This window comes from Saimiri boliviensis, chromosome 8 (genome assembly GCF_048565385.1).
Source record: "Saimiri boliviensis isolate mSaiBol1 chromosome 8, mSaiBol1.pri, whole genome shotgun sequence".
Classification (NCBI taxonomy): Eukaryota; Metazoa; Chordata; class Mammalia; order Primates; family Cebidae; genus Saimiri; species Saimiri boliviensis.
The window spans coordinates 103,129,432-103,152,526 of NC_133456.1; the positions used below are offsets into that span (position 1 = coordinate 103,129,432).

The window sequence follows — 23,095 nt, forward strand, 5'->3', positions numbered from 1 at the left end:
CTCAAATGCTCTTCTCTGCATATGAGTAATGTATGTATGCTTGTACATGAGTATTGTAAATTTTTAAGATATTTGTATCCATTAACTACTGATGAGTAACAAACTACTCCAAAACTTTGAATCTGTGGAAGCAGTTCTGCTTATCTAGACCAAGCACCACTCATCTCCAGACTTGCCCATGCTACTTTCATCAGCTGGCAGGTCAGCCAGGGACTAGTGTCCTCAGCGAGGGCAACTTGATGGTGTTTTATCTTCTAGCAGGCTAGCCTGGGCTTGCTCTCCTCAGCAGCATCGCATAATGAGGAGTGCGTCCTGTAATTTCAGGCTGCCCCACAGAAAGAGAGAGCCATCAGTCTCTTCCTTTGATATGGTTTGACTGTGCCCCCCACCCACATTTGTCTGGGGTAAATACCCGAGGTTCCTCATCTCATGCCAAGGAAATGAAGCACAGGGACACACAAGAAGTGAGTTTAAAAGCAAAGATTTAGTAGATGAGAGAAAAAAGAAAAACTCTCTCTCCTGCAGAAAGAGAGGAACTCTCAAGTAGGTCTTCTGGGTCTGTGGGTGCACGGGGTTTTATAGATGATCTTGAGGAGGCAGTGTCTGATTTATGTAGCATCCAAAAGATTAGTCGGACCAGGTGTCCTGTTTCCATAGCACGCGAGGAAGCTAGTCACCCCACCCTAATCTTTTATTACGCATATGGATTCTCTACCTAGCCAGTGCAACGTTCCTGCTTCTTTACTGTACACATGGCTGACAAATAAAAGAGAAGATGCAACTACCGTGGTGAAACATGCCTGGCCCCAAGTCACATTTTCCTGTTGACACAGCTGCCAGCCTTCACCTGTGCAGCTTGCTTTCCATGTCTGCAGCTTGATTTTTCAGTCTGCTCTTTTTGAGAGAAAAAAAAAATGATTTGGGGGCTGCTTTTTGTTAAAAAGGTAGCCTTACTGAGGACTCTGTTACCCTCACTAACTGCCTAAATAATGTCTTTTTAGCTTCTATATCAAAATCTCATCTTGAATTGTAGTTCCCATAATCCTCCCCACATGTCCCCTTGTTGAATATCTTAGATCAGGTAGATTAGACTTATCCATAAGAGCCCTTTTTTAATATCTTATCTTAGATGAGATACTGTGGGTATCAGAATAGCCTCTCACCTGAGTTCTGTGTCACTTGCCCATCAGTCTTTCTGCACTCTTCACCAAGTCTATCTTTCATATGTACACACCTGAACTCAGCATAATCCTACTAAGGACTGCAAACTTTCCCTACTGCCAGCAGAGTGAAATCCAAATTTGTTACCGTGCTAGACACTTTTGGACTAAATTAGTATTTCAACCTAATTCCCCCATCCCTAAATATATGCACACGTTTATCCCTAGTCTCCTAGGATTTCTCAGTTATTTCCCAAATGTCACAATACTCCTGCTTTCAAGCCTTTGTTTGCAACATTTTTTCTCCCTAAAATGGCTCTCTCCTCAAAACCTAGAAAACACTGCCTCATTCTTCAATGCCCAGATAAACATTGTGCCCATTGTGCTGTCTGAGGGATTCTAGGCAGAGACAAATCGGTCTTTTGTTTCTATGACTCGACATCTTTCTCTTATAGTGACATTACAGTTGTCTATCAGTCTTCCTAGCTTGATTTTTAAGTTCTTGAGAATGAAGAATTCATTCACTTGACAAATCATTATTAATATACTTTTTTTTTTTTTTTTTTTTTGGAGACGGAGTTTCGCTCTTGTTACCCAGGCTGGAGTGCAATGGCGCGATCTCGGCTCACTGCAACCTCCGCCTCCTGGGTTCAGGCAATTCTCCTGCCTCAGCCTCCTGAGTAGCTGGGATTACAGGCACGCGCCACCATGCCCAGCTAATTTTTTGTATTTTTAGTAGAGACGGGGTTTCACCATGTTGACCAGGACGGTCTCGATCTCTTGACCTCGTGATCCACCCGCCTCGGCCTCCCAAAGTGCTGGGATTACAGGCTTGAGCCACCGCGCCCGGCTATTAATATACTTTTATACGTTTGTAATCATATGTACTATAATTATTATTTAGTACCTACTAAATGGCAGGTACTATTCCTAGGACAGAGGAGACAGCAGTGAACCACAACACGCAAAGTCCCTACCTTGTTGGAGCTCACATTCTAGTCTGAGGAGAGAAACAATACACAAAATAAATAAATTATATGACCGAATGTGACAATAGCTATGAAAAAACAAGCAGAGAAGCAGGATAAGAATTACTGAGAGTAGCCAGGCATAGTAGCTCACACCTGTAATCCAAGCACTTTGGGAGGCTGAGGCAGATGGATCACTAGAGGCCAGGAGTTCAAAACTAGCCTGACCAACATAGTGAAGCTCCACCTCCACTAAAAATACAAAATTAGCCAGTGTGGTGATGCATGCCTGTATTCCCAGCTACTCGGGAGACTGAGGCAGGAGAACAGCTTGAACCCAGGAGACAGAGGTTGCAGTGAGCCGAAATCGTGCCACTGCACTCCAGCCTGAGCAACAAGAACAAAACTCCATCTGAAAAAAAAAATACTTAGAATGCTGGTTGCAATTTTAGGTTGGGTGAACAGATATAAACTAACTGAGAAAGTGGTATTTGAACCGAGATATGAAGACAGTGAGGCAGAAAGCCATGCAGCTGCTATGCAGAAGAAACAGTCAGGGCAAAGGCCCAGAGGTGGGAGCATCCCTCGCATGTTCAAAGACCATCACAGAAGCCAGTGTATAAAACAAACCAACCAAAAAAATACAAAACAAAATCAAAAATGAGATCCTGTTATTTCCAACAACATGGATAGAACAGAAGATTATCAGGTCAAGTCAAATAAGCCAAGAACAAAAAGACAAACATGACATACATCACATATTCCCATTTATTTTGGGATCTAAAAATCAGAACAATTGAAGTCATGGAGATAGAGATCAGAAGGATGGTCACCAAAGGCTAGGAAGGGTAGTGGGAGGGTGGGGAGCAGGTGGGAATGGTTAATGGATACCAAAAAAAAATACTTTACTATTTGATAGTACAACAGGGTGACTATAGTTAATAATAATTTAACTGTACTTTTTTTTTTTGAGACAGAGTCTCGCTCTTGCCCAGGCTGGAGTACAGTGGTGCCATCCCGGCTCACTGTAACCTCTGCCTCCTGGGTTCATGCGATACTCCTGCCTCAGCCTCCCAAGTAGCTGGGACTACAGGCATGTGCCATCACGCCCAGCTAATTTTTTGTATTTTTAGTAGAGACAGGGTTTCATCTCCTGGCCTTGTGATCTACCCACCTCAGCCTCCCAAAGTGCTAGGAGTACAGGTGTGAGCCACTGTGCTTGGCCAACTGTACATTTTAAAATAAGAAAGAGCATAATTGGTTGTTTGTAACTCAAAGAATAAATGCTTAAGGGGATGGATACCCCATTTTCCATGACAAGACTGTCACACATTGCATTCCTGTATCAAAACAGCTCATGTACCCCATAAATATATGTACCTACTATGTACCCAAAAACATTAAAAATAAAAAGAAAATTTTAAAAGAAGCTAGTTTGACTGGAGAGGAAGAACAAGGGGAAGAACAGTAGGAAATAAAGTCAAAGATCATGTAGGGCTCCACAGCCCACTATATAGATTGAGGTGTTTCTTTTCTTTTCTTTTCTTTTCTTTTGAGAGAGAGAAGGAAGATATTGGAAAGTATTAAGCAATAAAGGAATATGATGCTTACATTTTAACAGAGTCACATGACTGCTATGTGTTCATCAAATAATTTTATCGCTTCCCTTAATACACAGCTACATGTTATTTCCCAGTTTCCTTTGCTAGATAAAACCATGCAACTGACTTCTGGCCATAAAGAAGTAGTCAGAAATGATGGTATTCTACTTCCAGTCCTGGCCCATGAGAAAACACATGCACACTCTTTGCCAGATGCAAAGAATCCAATATGGAATTAATTCCACATTGTAGAGAAAGGTGGATCCACTATGTGGAAGAATTCGGGGTCCCTGAATGATCATGTAGATTACAGCTCCTTCACCTACCCACTATCATGTTAGAAAATGATAAACACTTATTGCTCTAAGCCTCTGAGACTCTAGAATTGTTTGCCACAGCAGTTAGTGTCATGACTAACATAGGAGGCTACTACAACTATCCAAGTCTACTACTGTGGTGGTTTGGATCAGAGTGTTAACAATAGTAGAAGCAGTTAGACTCTTGACACAGCTTGAAAAACGAACCAGTAGGATGACAGACAGACTGCACTTGGGATGTGAAATTAAAAGCAGAGTTGAAGATAACTCCAAGACTTTTGGCTTGCATAGCTATCTGCATGTACCTGACCTAGGGAAGATTCTGAGAGGATCCAGCTTTGGAAATAATTGGGAGCTAAGTTTAAGAAATGTAAGGTCTGTCCAAGTGGACTGGCTCCCATATCTGTAATCCCAGCAATTTGGGAGGCTGAGGTGGGTGGATCACTTGAGGTCAGGAGTTTCAGACCAGCCTGGCCAACATGATGAAACCTCGTATCTACTAAAAATACCAAAAAAAAATTACCCAGGCATGGTGGCACATGCCTGTAATCCCAGCTACTCAGGAGGCTGAAGCAGGAGAATTGCTTAAACCCAGGGTGGAGGTTGCAGTGAGCTGAGATAGCACCACTACACTCCAGCCTAGGCGACAGAACCAGACTGTGTCTCAGAAAAAAAAAAAGGGAGGGGAGGTGATGGGAAGGAAGTGGAAGATTTGAGATCCAGCTGCAAATGTCACATAGGCAGGTGGATATACAAGACTGTAGTTTAGGGGCAAGGTCTGGAGATATAAATTCTGGAGTTGTCAGAATAATATATTTAAGCCACAAGACTGTGTGAGGTCTCCAAGGGGCTGGTATAGATGAAGAAAAGCACCCCAGGGGTATTCCAATTTTCAAAGGCTAGGCAGTTTTTCTTTTAAGTACCAAGCAGGTAAATTAGAAAGGCAACAAGGTCTTTGAGCTGAGCCGAAGTGGTCGCTTGTAGCGCAGCCTCCCTACAGCCGCGGATCCCCGCTTAAGCCTCCTGTGGAAGTCCGGGCCCGCTTCACAGCTTTCTCCCTTTGTCTCATAACCATGTCCACCAATGAGAATGCACATACACCAGCTACCCGTCTTAACAGATTCAAGAACAAGGGAAAAGACAGTACAGAAATGAGGCGTCGCAGAATAGAAGTCAATGTGGAGCTGAGGAAAGCTAAGAAGGATGATCAGATGCTGAAGAGGAGAAATGTAAGCTCATTTCCTGATGATACTACTTCTCCGCTGCAGGAAAACCGCAACAACCAGGGCACTGTAAATTGGTCTGTTGATGACATTGTCAAAGGCATAAATAGCAACAATGTGGAAAATCAGCTCCAAGCTACTCAAGCTGCCAGGAAACTACTTTGTAGAGAAAAACAGCCCCCCATAGACAACATAATCCGGGCTGGTTTGATTCCAAAATTTGTGTCCTTCTTGGGCAGAACTGATTGTAGTCCCATTCAGTTTGAATCTGCTTGGCCACTCACTAACATTGCTTCTGGGACATCAGAACAAACCAAGGCTGTGGTAGATGGAGGTGCCATCCCAGCATTCATTTCTCTGTTGGCATCTCCCCATGCTCACATCAGTGAACAAGCTGTATGGGCTCTAGGAAACATTGCAGGTGATGGCTCAGTGTTCCGAGACTTGGTTATTAAATACGGTGCAGTTGACCCACTCTTGGCTCTTCTTGCAGTTCCTGATATGTCATCTTTGGCATGTGGTTACTTACGTAATCTTACCTGGACACTTTCAAATCTTTGCCACAACAAGAATCCTGCACCCCCGTTAGATGCTGTTGAGCAGATTCTTCCTACCTTAGTTCGGCTCCTGCATCATGATGATCCAGAAGTATTAGCAGATACTTGTTGGGCTATTTCCTACCTTACTGATGGTCCAAATGAACGAATTGACATGGTCGTGAAAACAGGAGTTGTGCCCCAACTTGTGAAGCTTCTAGGAGCTTGTGAATTGCCGATTGTGACTCCTGCACTACGAGCCATAGGGAATATTGTCACTGGTACAGATGAGCAGACTCAGGTTGTGATCGATGCAGGAGCGCTTGCCATCTTTCCCAGCCTGCTCACCAACCCCAAAACTAACATTCAGAAGGAAGCTACATGGACAATGTCAAACATCACAGCTGGCCGTCAGGACCAGATACAGCAAGTTGTGAATCATGGATTAGTCCCATTCCTTGTCAGTGTTCTTTCTAAGGCAGATTTTAAGACACAAAAGGAAGCTGTATGGGCTGTGACCAACTATACCAGTGGTGGAACAGTTGAACAGATTGTGTACCTTGTTCATTGTGGTGTAATAGAACCGTTGATGAACCTTTTAACTGCAAAAGATACCAAGATTATTCTGGTTATCCTGGATGCCATTTCAAATATCTTTCAGGCTGCTGAGAAACTAGGTGAAACTGAGAAACTTAGTTTAATGATTGAAGAATGTGAAGGCTTAGACAAAATTGAAGCTCTGCAAAACCATGAAAATGAATCTGTGTATAAGGCTTCATTAAACTTAATTGAGAAGTATTTCTCTGTAGAGGAAGAGGAAGATCAAAATGTTGTGCCAGAAGCTACCTCTGAAGGCTATACCTTCCAAGTTCAGGATGGGATTCCTGGGACCTTTAACTTTTAGATCATGTAGCTGAGGTATAAATCTGTTGTGTACTATGTTTGGTATTTTGTCTTCCTGTTTATCTACGAAGAACTCTTTATAAATGTGGTTTGTTATTGTAGCACTTTTTACACTGAAACTATACTTGAACAGTTCCAACTGTACATACTGTATGAAGCTTGTCCTCTGGCTACACTTCTTATTTCTATGTGGAATTTCGTATCTTGGCAGCCTCCTGTAAATAAACATTAAAACCCACCCTTTACTTCACCATGCCTATGTATTGCTTTCTAATGTGGGACCCTTAATGTTGCAAGTGAAGGATAACCTATGCAAACTGATGCAATTAATCAGAGGCAGTCCTGGTTGCACTTTTTTAGAAGTATGAATAAAATTTTCCAGAAACCCTCAAAAAAAAAAAAAATTAGAAAGGCAAGCCAGTGAGGTAAGAGGAAACCAAGACAGAATGGACACCAAATAAAGAATTTCAAAGACAACAGAGTAATTAACTGCATAGCCCCTGTGGCAGATCACCTAAGAATATCATCATCCTTTTCTAAAGATAAGAAGGATACACAACTAAAAAAAATGAATATTAATAAATTTTTGATGACTTCAAACTACAGCTAAGATTTTCTTCAAGCAGTGAAATAAGCAACAGTTCCATGAGGGACACACCAGTCAAGAATTATACTTAAGGGAAGTGATCAAATGAAATCTGCTTTAAAAACTATTATTTAATTAAATGGTAGTGTCATCAATCCCCAGAAGCAAAGCATATTATGATTATCTAAATGGCAGAAAAAAAATTGCTTATTTGTAGGGAAGGAAGTTAGGGGATTCACAAAGTTCTCAATTTTAAGCATTGTGATTTATAACCTCAGAAATTTTCTTTATTGTGATATATAATATTTTTACTGTTTTAAATGACAATTATTTCTTAAAACACTGGCTGCTTAAAACTATAAGGAACACCGAATTTTATGTAAGTAGGTAATATTATTTCCTTCACACCTTTGTCTTCCCAAATAGCTACAACAATTAAACTTTCCCATCTTTACATACTCCCAGTTTCTCTTCCTCCTTACTTATTTTTAATATGTTGAAAATATGACCCTGAGTATTAAACTGAAAAATATGTCTGAAATTAATACAAAGTGTGAACTAGCATTGACAGAATGTTGACAATAAATGTTATTTACAGGAATTATTTACGTACGAAGACACAAAGAATATGAAGAACAGACAAATACCGATGAAAGACAAAATTAATTCAACAAAATAAAAAATAAACACACAAAAATAAAACATGGTTAAGAAAAACTATCTGAACAATAAGACCAAGTACTAGGATACAGTTATACATATTATAGTTATTATTATAATTTACTAAAATTATAAAATTGGGCCCAAGTTAAGCCTCAAGTTGCTGATGACCAACAAACCCTCCACAGGACTAAAAATTAAATCTTTAATTTCCACATGTGTCTTGGATCTTCATACAAGGGCCACCATGTGGTACAGTGGATGACAACTTCAAGTGCCTCCCTAAAATAAATGCAAGAATGGGTTGCTTTACAAAAATATATGCATCCAACAATGAAATTAACTGGAAGGGGCATATGCAAAAGAAATTTAGAAGGAATTTGGGAGCAAACCAAATGAAGCCACACACACCTGTAATCCCAGCACTCTGGGAAGCTGAGATGGGTGGATCACTTGAGGTCTGGAGTTCAAGACCAGTCTGACCAACATGGTGAAACCCCATCTCTACTAAAATTGCAAAAATTAGCTGAGCATGGTGGTGGGCACCTGTGATCCTAGGTACTTGGGAGGCTGCTGAGGCACGACAATCCCTTGACCCTGAGGGGCAGAGGTTGCAGTGAGCCGAGATGGCATCACTGCACTCCAGTCTGGGTCACAAAGGGAGACTCTGCCTAAAAAAAAAAAAAAAAAAAAAAAAAAAAAAAAAAAAACCCAGTACTAAAAATACAAGGATCATGGCCACACTTGGTGGCTCACACCTGTAATCTCAGCACTTTGGGAGGCTGAGGCAAGCAGATCACCTGAGGTCAGGAGTTCAAGACCAGCCTAGCCAACATGGTGAAATCCGTGTTTACTAAAAATACAAAAATTAGCCAGGCATGGTGGCACATACCTGTAGTCTCAACTACTCGGGAGGCTGAGGCACGAAAACTATTTGAACTCTACAGGCAGAGGTTCAAGTGAGCCGAGATTGCACCACTGCACTCTAGCCTGGGTGACAGAGTGAGACTCTGTTAGAGAGGAGAGGGGAGAGGAAGGAAGGGAAGGGGGTAGGGAAGGAAAAGGAGAGCTGAGGGGAAGGGGAGAGGGAGGGGAAGAGAAGGGTCTTGAGAATTCACTGTTTATGTGCTGCCTTCAAGTTAACACCTGTCTTCACTGTGCTGTCTATGGTTGTAAATTCCTTGGAGATGAGAACTCAGCTATTTTAATTACGTACAGTGCCTAGCATGGCATCTTGCAGAGACAGAGATTTTCAAACGGCAAAAAACATTCACTCATCTATAAAGGTTCTCTGACAAAACGCTGATAGAGTGCCACCTCTAAGCTGCAGAGGTTTCTTTCCTCATTGTTCACAGCTATGTGGATTGCATGATGTTCTCTGTTGTCACCCACTGGGAGTAAATGGAGTAGAGAGAGAAAGACCTTGAAATTAGCATTTCTCCTTGCAGACCTTTAGAAAACTGCCACTAAATGTTCTAACCACCTGTCTATTATACAGCTTTATGCATAGGTTGTAGGGACTTATAATGGTTGCCCCACAAATTAAATAAAGTTGAACTAATGCACAGAGTTGACCCAAAGATAGTAAAGCTCATTTTTTAGTACCTACGCAATGGTCATCATACATTTTATACTTAATTGAAATGCATGATAACTCAGTTGGGTAGATGAAATATTCAACTCATTCTAGCTTTGAGATATTGAATATTTCTTTCCATCCTCATGGATGTATCACCTCATTATCCTCTTCTCAAAAATTCCAACCTTTTAATATGCCTTAACAGGTAAGGAAGTACTTTTTCCTGTTTGGTTTAGGCTAAGTAATACAAAGCACTGTAACAAACAAACCTAATAAATTTCAGTTGGCTTAACAAAAAAAGTTTTATTTTCTATTCATTTTACAATCCAACTGAATGACCACCAATTTTACTTCCACCTGGAGGCTCCACTATGCCATAAGACCTCAACTAAAGAACCTCACAGAACCTCATGGTTCCACCATGCCATAAACCTCAGCTATAGAACCTCATGTTTCCACCATGCCATGGAACCTCAATTACAAAAGCTCATGATTCCATCATGCCATAGAACCTCAACTCTAGAAACTTACGGTTCCACCATTCCATACAACCTCAACTACAGAATATAGAACCTCATGGTTCTATAACGCCATAGAACCTCAACTACAGAACCTCATGGTTGCACCATGCCATGGAACCTCAACCTCATAGAATCTGTTGCTGGATCTTGTGCATCTATCCAGAATCTGGGGAAGTGAAAGAATGGAGATTCGCAAGAGGTTTTAATGGATCAGGATTGGAAGAGCACACATACCTTCGCAAGATTCACTTACATAGCCTGGCATAATTACATAGGAAGCTGGAAGTTATTCCATCATAGAGTGCCCATGAAGTAGATAAAATAGTTTTGGGGAACACAGAGAATACAATAAAACCACCCTTTTTAGTGGACAGCTCTGTAAGTTTTTACAAGCACACATAGTTGTGCCATCTGCAGCACAATCAAGATATAGGATAGCAGAATTGCCCCCAAAAAATTCCCCTTTCCTCTTCAGAGTCAGCTCCTCTGTCCCCACTCCCACCTCTAGCTCCTGGACACTATAGACCTACTTTCTGTCTTTCTAGTTTTGTCTTTTCCAAAATATCAGATAAATGGAATCATAACATGTAGCCTTTGGGGGCAGGCTTCTTTCACTTAATTTAGTGTGTGTGAGATTCAACAATGTTATTCTGTGTATTAGCAGTTTGCTCCCTTTTGCCACTGAGATATACTCCACAACACAGGACACTAAAAGTCCAATTCTTTTTTTTTTTTTTTTTTTTTTTTGAGATGGAGTCTCCCTCTGTTGCCCAGGGCAGAGTGGAGTGCAGTGGCCTGATAGTGGCTCACTACAATCTTCACCTCCTGGGTTCAAACTATTCTCCTGCCTCAGCCTCCCCAGTAGCTAGGATTATAGGCATGCACCACCATGCCCAGCTAATTTTTGTATTTTTAGAAGAGACAGAGTTCGCTACATTGGCCAGGCTGATCTCAAACTCCTGACCTCGTGATCCAGCCGCCTTGGCCTCCCAAAGTGCTAGGATTACAGGCGTGAGCCACTGCGCCCAGCCCAAAAATCCAATTCATAAAGAAAAATATAGATAAATTTGGCTTCAAAATTAAGAACTCCTGCTCTGTGAAAGACACTCTCAAGACATGAGATGAAAAGAAAAGCCACAACTGGCTCGGAGCAGTGGCTCATGCCTATAATCCCAGCACTCTGGGAGGCTGACATGGGTAGATCACTTGAGGTCAGGGGCTTAAGACCAGACCAGCCAGCATATAGTTAAACCCTGTCTCTACTTAAAATACAAAATTAGCTGGGCATGGTGGCACACGCCTGTAGTCCCACCTACTTGGGAAGCTGAGGCAGGAGAATTGCTTGAACCCAGGAGGTTGTGATGAGCCAAGATTGTGCCACTGCTCACCAGCCTGGGTGACAAAGTGAGCCTCCCTCTCTCAAAAAAAAAAAAAAAAAAAGAAAGAAAGAAAGAAAGAAAAGGAAAGAAAAGCCACAGACTATGAGACAATATTTGCAAATAGCATATCTGATAAGGGACCTGTATCCAGGATATATGGAGAGTTCTTAAAATGATAACTTTTTTAAATTATTTAATAGGCAAAAGACTTGAACAAACACTTCACCAGAGACATACGGATGGCAATAAGCACATGAAAAGATGCTCAATATCACTAGTCATCAGGGAAATCAAAATTAAAACCATAATGAGATATCACTATATACCTATTATAATGACTGTAATTTTCCTTTTTCTTTTTTCTTTTTTTTTTTTTTTTTTAAGATAGACTTTTTCTCTTCTTGCCCAGGCTGGAATGCGATAGCATGATCTCAGCTCACTGCAACATCTACCTCCCAGGTTCAAGTGATTCTCCTGCCTCAGCCTCCTGAGTAGTTGGATTTACAGGTGCCTGTCACCACGCCTGGCTAATTTTTGTGTTTTTTTAGTAGAGACAGGGTTTCACCATGTTGGCCAAGTTAGTCTCAAACTTCTGACCTTAGGTGATCCACCTAAACGGCTGTGATTTTTTAAATTGGCAATACTAAGTGCTCAAAATGATGCTGAGCAATTGGAACTCTTCTCAATTCCCAGTAGGAATATGAAATATACATCCATCCAATTTGGAAAATAGTCTAGCAGTTTCCTTAAAGTTAAAAGCACATTTACCATACAATATAACAATTATTCTAGGTATTTACATAAGTGAAATAAAAACTTAGGTTCACATAAAAAACAGTATAAAAATGGGTATATACAGCTTAATTGATAAACACCAAAAACTGGAAATAACCCAAATACCAATCTACTGGGGAAAGGATACACAAAAACTATTGGTTTTCAATGCTACATTAGGTAATGTCTGGATATATACTAAGGGCGCCAAAGTTTATTAGATGAGCAAGTCTATTTTATCTCATGTTAAACTGTAATCATAGTTCCAAAACATTGTTTTAGAAAGTAAAGTTGGTTTTGTTTTTATTTTCTCATTCCAATGAACCATCAGTTCTCTTCAAGGAATCAGTGAGAAGAAAATAAAGCTGATGTCTGGCAAATGTGTGAGACTGAAATATCTATTAGGTCAAAAAAGATTGTGAGAAAGATTACTCCAGATGAGACAGTCATTGGCACTAAGCAATTTCAGCTGTGTCCTAGATTCCAAAAGTAAAGTCAATACTGGGAACAGCCTTTCTTCAAAAGCCCAGGGAAGGTTCTCATACAAGCCTCAAAATGTGTATCTGTTTCCCAATCTTTAGACAAAAGCTGCATTCAACATATTCTGAGTAAAGTAGGCCAATGACCATTTTAAAGACATTATATGTGAATCATTCAAATTTCCAGCATGCCTGAGAATAAGCCCAGAACTACATGTTTACAAGAAATGTTTGTGAAATGTTATCTTGGTCACCCCTAACTTTTAATGTTATTTTTATTTCTATTGTTTTGTTTAAGTTTAATGTCTAATTCCTGTTTTTTTTTAGAAGAATCAGAATTTTTTCATGACGTGAAAATTAAGAATTTGCCTACACGGTTCAAAATATTCACAAGACTTGATTATTCACGTGCGTACACACAGGGAAAATTTGCTGAATTTTTTAAAAACTGCTCCTTTACCAATGCAACCCACTCTCAGGGACACTGAAGTGCTTGTCTATTCCACTGTGGGCTTCAGTGCTCATGAATGTTGAGCAGTTTGGCCATTTCTTTGAGATCTTCAAGTTGTTCACCATCCTCAATGGTCTTCCTTGCTACTGGCACTAGATTAAAGATGTTCCACAGAGCATGATCCCCACGTCCACTCTGTTCCTGGGATCAGAAGTGCCATCCTTGCCATAGTCCTATCCCTGGAGTGCAGCCTTGGAACTGCACCGGTGCTGGGAGAAAGAGGAATTTCTGAGGCCTCGGACACAGTTTCACTCTGATCAGATAACAGTTCCTGATTGTTCCGTGGCAGATTTTGGATTGTCTTGTGCAGCTGCTTTCGCAAAAACACCAACTGTGGGCTGATAAGTTTCATAGCCAGAATCAGGGTTCAAATCATTCCAGAACACTGACTGGTGCCAGTACAGCTTAGCAACTCCAGTCACATTTTCTCCAGCTTATCTTCCACTCACAAAACCATGATCATGGTGCTCTAACCACCTCCTCCCCAAATGTATATCTTAGAGCATGCAGCATCCCCTGACACCCGGAGGTCTGAGCATGTGTATAGCTCCGCATTTACCCAGAATCCACCAAAATCTGGGTCTATTTCCAGCCCACTAGTTCTTGGCCAACTCAGCACTGGGCTTCAGGCTCAGGGCTGCTGCTATGTCATCAGTTTCTACCTTCCCGCCATCTTTCAACGTGATGAGTAGCATGCCACTGCTGACTCCAGCAAACTGCACAATAGCAATGGGCATCATCTTAACCCTGTGTCGTCTGACTTTCTGTGGCTCTGTTGCAGAGGGATTTGCAAAGACCTTTCCCATATTTCCTTTCTCAGAAAACAGTTGAATCACTTCTGTCCCCAAGGCTCCAACCTTTTCTGCCAAGAGGACAGGCCAGTCAGTTCACCACCAGCAAGCCCCCACCAATAATCATAATTGACTTGACTTCCTGTGAAATCTTCTCCAAAGTTCTAGAGTCTTGAGTCTCTCTGGAAAGTGTTGCTCTATTCTTCACCTCTGATCCAGCTTCATCAATGTCAGACAGACTTCTTGAGGAGGACCTCTTGTTGCAATCAATCTGTTTTCACAGGTTATTTGAGAGCCATCATTAACTTTAAGTTTCACTGTGTTGCCTCTCACTTTCAGCTATACCACCTACTTCCTGGTGAGCATGGCCACACCAACCATTCTCAATGTGAGGCAAGTCCTGAGCGGAGACACAGAAAGAAGTGCCTGGAAATACATGCTTCTCTCTTTTTCCATTCCACTGTCTGAATCAATATCTCTGTGACATTTGAGTCATCTGAAAAACACAGTTCATTGGAAATTTGTGTTTGTTTTTCACTTTTATTTTAGGTTCAAGGGTACACATGCAGGTTACACAGGTAAGTTGTACATCATAGGGGTTTGCTATACAGACTATTTCATCACTCAAGTAATAAGCATAGTACCTGATAAGTGGTTTTCTTTTTTTTTTTTTTTTTTTTTTTTTTTTGAGACGGAGTTTCACTCTTGTTACCCAGGCTGGAGTGCAATGGCGCGATCTCGGCTCACCGCAACCTCCGCCCCCTGGGTTCAGGCAATTCTCCTGCCTCAGCCTCCTGAGTAGCTGGGATTACAGGCACACGCCACCATGCCCAGCTGAATTTTTTGTATTTTTAGTAGAGACGGGGTTTCACCATGTCGACCAGGATGGTCTCGAACTCTCGACTTCGTGATCCACCCGCCTCGGCCTCCCAAAGTGCTGGGATTACAGGCTTGAGCCACCGCGCCCGGCGATAAGTGGTTTTCGATCCTCACCCTCCTCCCACCCTCCACCTTTAGTAGGCCCCAGTGTGCACTGTTCTCTTCTTTGTGTCCATATGTACTCAGTGTTTAGCTCCCACCTTTAAGTGAGAACATGTGATATTTGGTTCTCTGTTCCTATGTTAGTTCACTTATGATAGTGGCCTCTAGCTCCATCCATGTTGCTGCAAAGGACGTAATTTTATTCTTTTTATGGCTATGAAGTACTCCATGGTGTATGGATATGTACCACGTTTTTTCATCCAGTCTACCACTGATGGGCATTTGGGGTGATTCCATACCTTTGCTATTGTGGATAGTGCTGCAACGAACATATACATGCAAGTGTCCTTATGGTAGAATGGTTTATATTCCTTTGGGTGTATACTCAGTAATAGGATTGCTGGGTCGAAGGTTAATTCTGTTTTAAGTTCTTTCAGAAATCACCAAACTGCTTTCCACACCGGCTGAACTAATTTACACTCCCACCAACAGTGTATAACCATGCCCTTTCTCTGCAACCTCACCAGCATCTGTTATTTTTTGACTTTTTAATAACAGTCATTCTTACTGGTGTGAGATGGTATGTCATTGTGATTTTGATTCATATTTCTCTAATAATTAATGATGTTGAGCATTTTTTCATATGCTTATTGGGCCGTGTGTATGTCTTCTTTTCAAAAGTGTCTACTCATGTCCTTTGCCCATTATTTTTAATGGGGTTGTTTTTTCACTTGTGATTTTGTTTAAGTTCCTTATAGATTCTGGATATTAGACCTGTGTTAGATGCATAGTTTGCAAATATTTTCTCTCTTTCAGTAGGCTGTTTACTCTGTTGATAGTTCCTTTTGCTATGCAGATGCTCTTTAGGTTAATTAGGTCCCATTTGTCAACTTTTATATCATGATTCTTTAGAAAGAAGAGATTGCATGTATGGCACCTCAGGATCTTCAGACATGATCAGGACCCCAGCCGCAGGATCCCGAGCCCAGGTGGCTCTGGCTACAGCAAAAGCAGCACTTCCTCCACCAGTTAGCAGGAAAGGGACATGACTTGGTATGCTGGCTTGAGGAACTGGCTCTCCACCTAAAGCAGATAATGTGGTCCTTTTTAGCTTCTCTTCTGATGTCAGCCCTAATCCTAGCATTCTTTCATGATATCTTTTTTGGTTATCTTTTATAGTCTTGTAGGCATATGCACCAGCTCCTACTGTTGATAAGCCCAAAATAAGGACTTCACACAGAATTATCTATTCTGCCCCCTGGTGCACCAGAGCTAGCCATTTATCGTGTCATCTGGAGTTCTAGAGGAACATGCCATCGCTGGAATAAGTTGCCTAGAAGCCAGTTCCTGTGCCTTGGGCTGCAGACGCACACCATCTGTACCAAGGGGACCAGCTTCAGCTTCAAAGCACCCACCACAAGGCCTCCATACCAGAACATTTTAGCAACTGAAACTCGGAACCTCCTCTTTTCCTTGCATTCACATCAGACCAACAGGTTCAACACCATCTAATGTTTGTGTTTTACATTTAATTTTTTCTCTAGTGATTGTAGAACACACTCAATTTAATTATTCACAACATATTTGCAAAAGTCCACATTGTATATTAGGAAGTAAAAAGCTAGTCACCTACTTGTTATAAAAGCTTTGAGAAGACCTACGGCTCATCTGTTGGCAGAATCCTAGGCAGATGACTGACCAAAAACTATAAAAATAATAAAGGACTGAGTTCCAGAGAAGAAGTGGAGCTGATGCAAGATGGAAAGATCTCAATCGGAGTTGAAGACTGTGAGAATGGTTCAAGTATGCATGCTGAGACTGCAGGATTAATTTTCCATCCTAAAAGCCATTTACAGAGCAGAATGCGAGTGTGTAAAAAATCATAAAGGCTGCCACCTGTTGCAGGAGCCTGAACTCATGCCATCTCAGTAGCTGGTCTCAGTCACCCAGAAAGAGGCATCTTGCCCAGGTATGACGTTACAACTGGGCTGCAGAGAAATGCTTACCATGTCCATAAAAGCATTAGTGCAGCACTCCCTGCCATTAGCTCCAGGCCCTTCTTAGAGGACCCCTTCAGTGAGCATTTCAAATCTGACACCCCTGACATCAATAAAACAAAGATAAATGGCAGTCTGCATAAAATCGCAAGGACCACAACCCCACTCCAGACAGAGAAGGACAGAGGCTAGGTTCAAGCAACCTCTAGAGTAGGTAGGGGGCTGAGCTACAGCATTCCAGGTTCACTTATATCTGTCTCTTAGAGTCAGAATCTTATATGGCCAGGAATAATATAATCTTACATTATTCAAATAGCTGTTAGAATAATATTTATGGTTACATAGTATTCAGCAAAACCCAGACAGCTCATTGAATTATTTACTTTGACTATATACATGGTAAATAACTCTCAGAAAATGTCTCTTGAAGTGACCTTGGGCTTTTAGTCTCCGCCAAAAGAAGTTCAGATTTCAAAAGGGATAGTACCCAGTGCTGCTTCCCTTGTCACCTCTTACAATTTCTTTTTAGGTTGGTACAAAAGTAACTGACAGTAATGGCAAAAACCGCAGTTACTTTTGCGCCAACATGATAAATGTAATTAGAAACAAATTACATTTTTTTTTTTTTTGAGTCTTACTCTGTCACCCAGGCTGCAGTGTAATGGTACTATCTGGGCTCACTGCAACCTCCACCTCCCAGGTTCAAGTGATTCTCCCACGTAGCTGGGATTACAGGTGCACACCACCATACCCAGCTAATTTTTTGTGTTTTTAGTAGAAATGGAGTTTCACCATATTGGCCAGGCTGGTCTTGAACTCACGACCTCAAGTGATCCGCCCACCTCAGCCTCCCAAAATGCTGGGATTACAGGTGTGAGCCACTGCACCTGGCCTGGAAACTAATTACATTTTCATTGTAAAAAAATGAGTCACAGGTAATCAAGTATATTTTGCTAAGTTAAAAATGTATTTATGGAGAGCACAAGATAAACAGCGTAAGTTAACACACTACTCTAACCCCTTTTTCAAAAGTCAACTACAGGCCAGGTATGGTGGCTCATGCCTGTAATTCCAGCATTTTGGAAGGCTGAGGCAGGTAAGTTGTTTGATCCTGGGAGTTTGAGACCAGCCTGGGCAACACAGTGAAATCCCATCTCTATAAAAATTTAGTCAGGTGTTGTTGCATGCACCTGTAGTCGCACCTACTTGAGAGGCTGAGGTGGGAGGATCAGTTGGGCCTGGAAAGTGGAGGCTGCAGTGAGCTGTAACTGCACCACCACACTCTAGCCTGGGCAACAACAGCAAGACACTGTCTCAAAAAGAATAAAAATAAAAAATAAAAACTTAGGACTTCTAATTTAAACCAACTTAGGACTTCTCCGCAAATAAGACAGCAGAGGTTTTTCCACCATGGTTAACTTTATCTTAGTTTTTATTGGATAAAATCAAACAAGTAAACACAAGCATAATTATCTGGAGGGACTAGTATTTTAGAAATAAAAATGGAGTGTCTCATATTGCCAAAATAATTTGAAATTCATTGTAAACTGCATCCCTGTTCTAATACATCATGTTTACAAATATGAATCAACAGAATGACTCTTTTTTTACCGGCTAAAATCAACAGAAGAGCAACTTGGTTCCCTTTTGAGGAGGATACCATAGGGGTTAGAAGATTTGAGTGGAAATTCTACAGCTCTCAGAATCACCTCAAACCACGTGTTTCTTTAAAAATTTGCTTCTTTCCTTTAAGCTTCGCTTTTTCACCAGTAGGAAGACAACAGTAATAACTACCTCACAGCAAAGCAAGTCAACTAATCTATATAAGCTATAGTTTCTCCTGCTTTAAAAATGGACCGTTAATACTGACCTCAGAGACTTAGCATTCACACTTAACAAAAAACCTGCTAAAACACATGAAATGTCAAGAACTACATAAATATCATAATTAAGTTGCTTCATACCTTTTGTGGAACGTGGTGGCATATAAATTAATTAAATATATGCAAGTATTAACGACAATTAGTCTGTAGAATTATCTAGTCAATTCTCATACCAGAGTCTCACAGTGATTGGAAAACCACATTTGGGACATGGCCTTGATATACAGTATCCTTGCCTTTAAATCACTGAGTGAGCTTGTTGTGGAAACGAATGTCCAACAGACAAAAACAGACAAACTCATTTCACTTCATGACTGGACAATCTGAACACGGGTGGGCAAGTGAGGTCAAAACGTGGCTGAACCTTGGCACTATTCTTGCCTCATTGGTTTTCAGCTCAGTTTTCCTAAGAAAGCTAGCTTATTTTTTATTGCTTCGTCTCAGTGTCTCAAACCCTGGAGTGCAACATTTCTAGAGATTTCTGCACAGCAAGGAGAATCTTTTCCCACACAAAAGCAATGTCTCAAACTTTTGCTGCTGCTGTTCTGACAAATTCCTTTTATCTTTTTCTCCTTCAGACACCAATGCTAAACTCGAAGTCGGCTTATTTAAACACTTTTTACCCACCTAATTAATATCCAGTGGAAATGATCTGGCACCCACTCTCAAAGGAAATTCTATCTGTGTTGGGCAACAGCATGCTCTGCAGTTTAAATGCAACGTTTAAGCATTTCAGACTTGATGCTTAAGTAAACACAGATTTACATTTTAAAACTTATGCTAGCTTAACGAAGTAAAAGAGAAGCACAATATCTGAGTTCTAGTCCTGATAATCATCAAATTCTGCAAACTTCAGTTTCCTTATCTACAAATGGATTTTAGCCAAGATCTAATGTGCATGCGTGCGCGCGCGCACACGCACACACACACACACACACACATTCAATCCATATCCATGGGTCCCGTGGGTCCCATGGATTCTGCATTCATGGGTTCAACCAATTGCAAATCAAAAATATTCAAAAAAAAATTGTGTCTGCATTGGACATGTACAGACTTTTATTTGCTTGTCATTATTCCCTAAACAATATATGGTAATAACTATTTACCCTGCATTTGCATTATATGAGCTATTATAAGTAATCCAGAGATGATTTAAAGTATATGGGAAAGGCTGGGCGTGGTGGCTCAACACCTATAATTCCAGTACTTTCGGAGGCCAACAGGGTAGATCACCTGAGGTCAGGAATTCAAGACCATCCTGGCCAACATGGTCAAACCCCATCTCTACTAAAATTACAAAAATTAACTGGGCATGGTAGTGGGCACCAGTAATCCCAGCTACTCAGGAGGCTGAGCCAGGAGAACCTCCGCTGAGGCGGAGGTTACAGGGGGCTGAGATCACACCATTGCACTCCAGCCTGGCAACAAAAGCGAAACTCCATCTCCCAAGAAACAAAATAAAGTATATGTGAGGATGTGCATAGGTTATATGCAAATACTAGATCATTTTGTATCAAGGACTTGTGTAGCTGCAGATTTCGTTATCTGCAGGACATCCTAGAACTCATCTTCACAGATACCAAAGGATGACAGTATAATATAAATATGCTTTTGTTTACAAGGGTAAGGTTAAAAGGGATTTGGTTATCTCTGAAATTTCCAAATTGCTTTTCAAATACCACAAATTATTTCCCAAGTAGTTATGATAATAATGCATGGGGTAGGGGAAGTCACTTACAAACATCAGAATTCATGTTTTAGCACCTATTGTGGACACACTCTGTCCCTGCGCCAGGAAATGCAAAGCTGAATTAGATACCTATCTACCTTCAAGAAGCTCACAGCCCGCCATAAACATGATCTCTGGTATTGCTGTAGATACTGCAAAGGTTCACAAGGATTGCAAACAAACCATCTATTTCTTAGGTAGCAAGAAGAACCGTAATAAAGGACTTAACAATGTCTAGAACTTTCATAATATTTCTGCTTGGCCTCTACATTACTGAGCAGCACACATTAATTTTGGGAGGATCTTCCCATGAGTTATCTGGCACACCCTTTTTTCCACCCTCATGACTCATAAAAGGCATCCTATAGATGTATTATAGCAGTTCCAAGAAGGAACAACTCATCTGCCCTGTGCCTGAGAGCTGACTATGAAAGGCTAGAGAAGTGGCTTGGGATCCTCACCTGCCAAGGAACCCCTTTTTTCTATCCGCCATTCATTTTGACCCCTGCTGCTTTATCCTCCTAACCTTACTCATCGCCTGGGGAGTGGGAAAAGGAGAAATAATTTATGTCTCCCCAAAATTCGTATGTGGAATCCCCAATCCCTGATGCTACTGTATTCCAAGATAGGGTCTTTTTTGGTCTTTTTTTTCTGAGACAGGGTCTTGCTCTGTTGCCCAGGCTGGAGTGCAGTGGCCCATCTCGGTTCACTGTAACCTTTGCTTCCTGGGTTCAAGCAATTCTTCTGCCTCAGCCTCCTGAGTAGCTGGGCTTACAGACATGCACCACCACATTCAAATAATTTTGGTATTTTTCGTAGAGACAGGGTTTTACCATGTTGGCCAGGCTGGTCTCAAACTCCTGATCTCAGGTGATCTGCCTGCCTCAGTCTCCCAAAGGGCTGAGATTACAGTCGTGAGCCACCACACCTGGCCCCAAGATAGTCTTTAAAGTGGTAATTGGCCTGGTGGGGTGCCTCACACTTGCAATCCCAGCACTTTGGGAGGCTAAGGCCGGTGGATCACCTGAGGTCAGGAGTTTGAGACCAGCCTGGCCAACATGGTGAAACCCCATCTCCATCAAAAATACAAAAATTAGCTGGGCATGGTGGCCTGTAATCCCAGCTACTCAGGAGGCCAAGCAGGAGAATCGCTTGAACCCAGGAGGCAGAGGTTGCAGTAAGCCAAGATTGCACCTCTGCACTCCAGCCTGGGCCAAAGGGTGACACTCCATCTCAATAAATAATAATTTAAAAAATAAATAAAATGCTAATTAAGGTTAAATGTGGCCATAAGGGTGGAGCCCTAATCCAGCTCGATCGCAAGTGCACACAGAAAAGGGCATGTGAGGAACTGTGATTAGGGCGCCATCTAAAGGCCAAGGACCTAGACTCGGGAGAAAAATGGGGTGCTGACACCTTGACCTAAATTCCAGCCTCCAGAACTGTAAGAAAATAAATGTCTATTGTTTAAGCTACCCAGTCTGAAATATTTTGTCATGGCAGTCTTACCAAACTAATACAGGTGATTCACCAGGCTTTGGAGTCGACGTGTTCTTTTGACAGATACAAACACTTCCTCTGTTTTCAGCCCGGGGCCCGTGCCTTCTATCTGCATGGAAGCCAGTCCCTTCTGTTCCTCTGGGCTGCAGAGCAAGTGGGCAAACTTCGCATTGGTATGCCACATACCTGAGGCACTTAGCTATTAATATTACCCTTTTCCTCTCTGCTAAATCAGTTTCTATTTTTATTTCTTATGATTTAGAGCTAATGGCACCTCTTACTGCCATCAAAAGTGAAATCCCACCTGTAATCCCAGTTACTAGAGAGGCTGAGGCAGGAGAATGGCTAGAAACCTGGAGGCGGAGGTTGCAGGGAGCCAAGATTGCATCACCATACTCCAGCGTGGGCAACAGAGCAAGAGTCTATCTCAAAAAATAAGTAACAAATAATAAAGTTCCATATCACCAAGCTGAAGCTGTTATACATTTTAACTTTCAAGCAATCAGGAGAGAGAGAAAATAGCCAAATCCCCAAATAGGCCAGTTTTAATGAGCATGACAAGGAAGTCCCCTCTGCTTTAACCTTTACAAGGAAAGTAACTTTGAAACTACTGATTCGCATTTTGTTTTCTGTTTCTGCTTTCTTCAGCTCTTTTCTGTCTATAAAACCAAACTCATCTGCTCAGCTCTTTGAAACAGTCATTCTATTTTACAGAATCAAGGGTTGCTTGATTCTGGAATCACAAATAAAGCCAACTAAGATCTTTAAACTAAACTCGCTGTGGTTTTGTCTTTTGCCGGTTCTGGTGACCCTGAAGGGACCCAGGGTACACAGCTGATCACCCCCAAAACCCTTTGAGGAACAGAGGAGAAGCACCACTGACCCCTTTTCAGGTTTCCTGTCTTCCTCATGGAGCCCTGAAGGTCCTAAGTAAGTTTCTCTCAAGTCAGACTGCTCTTTTTACATTGAGCTCCTGGTTTTTTCGTCTTTCAAATTGTGCCATGAGAAGGCATT

The 23,095-nt window shown here is 41.5% G+C and overlaps 2 pseudogenes; one reads left to right on the plus strand and one right to left on the minus strand.

Annotated features, from left to right (window-relative positions):
- The first annotated feature begins 5,119 nt into the window (after positions 1–5,119).
- On the plus strand, positions 5,120–6,877 carry LOC101046526 (importin subunit alpha-1 pseudogene; annotated as a pseudogene).
- A 6,323-nt stretch (positions 6,878–13,200) lies between these two features.
- Positions 13,201–16,440, minus strand: LOC101046209 (apoptosis-inducing factor 1, mitochondrial pseudogene; annotated as a pseudogene).
- Between the last annotated feature and the right edge of the window lie 6,655 nt (positions 16,441–23,095).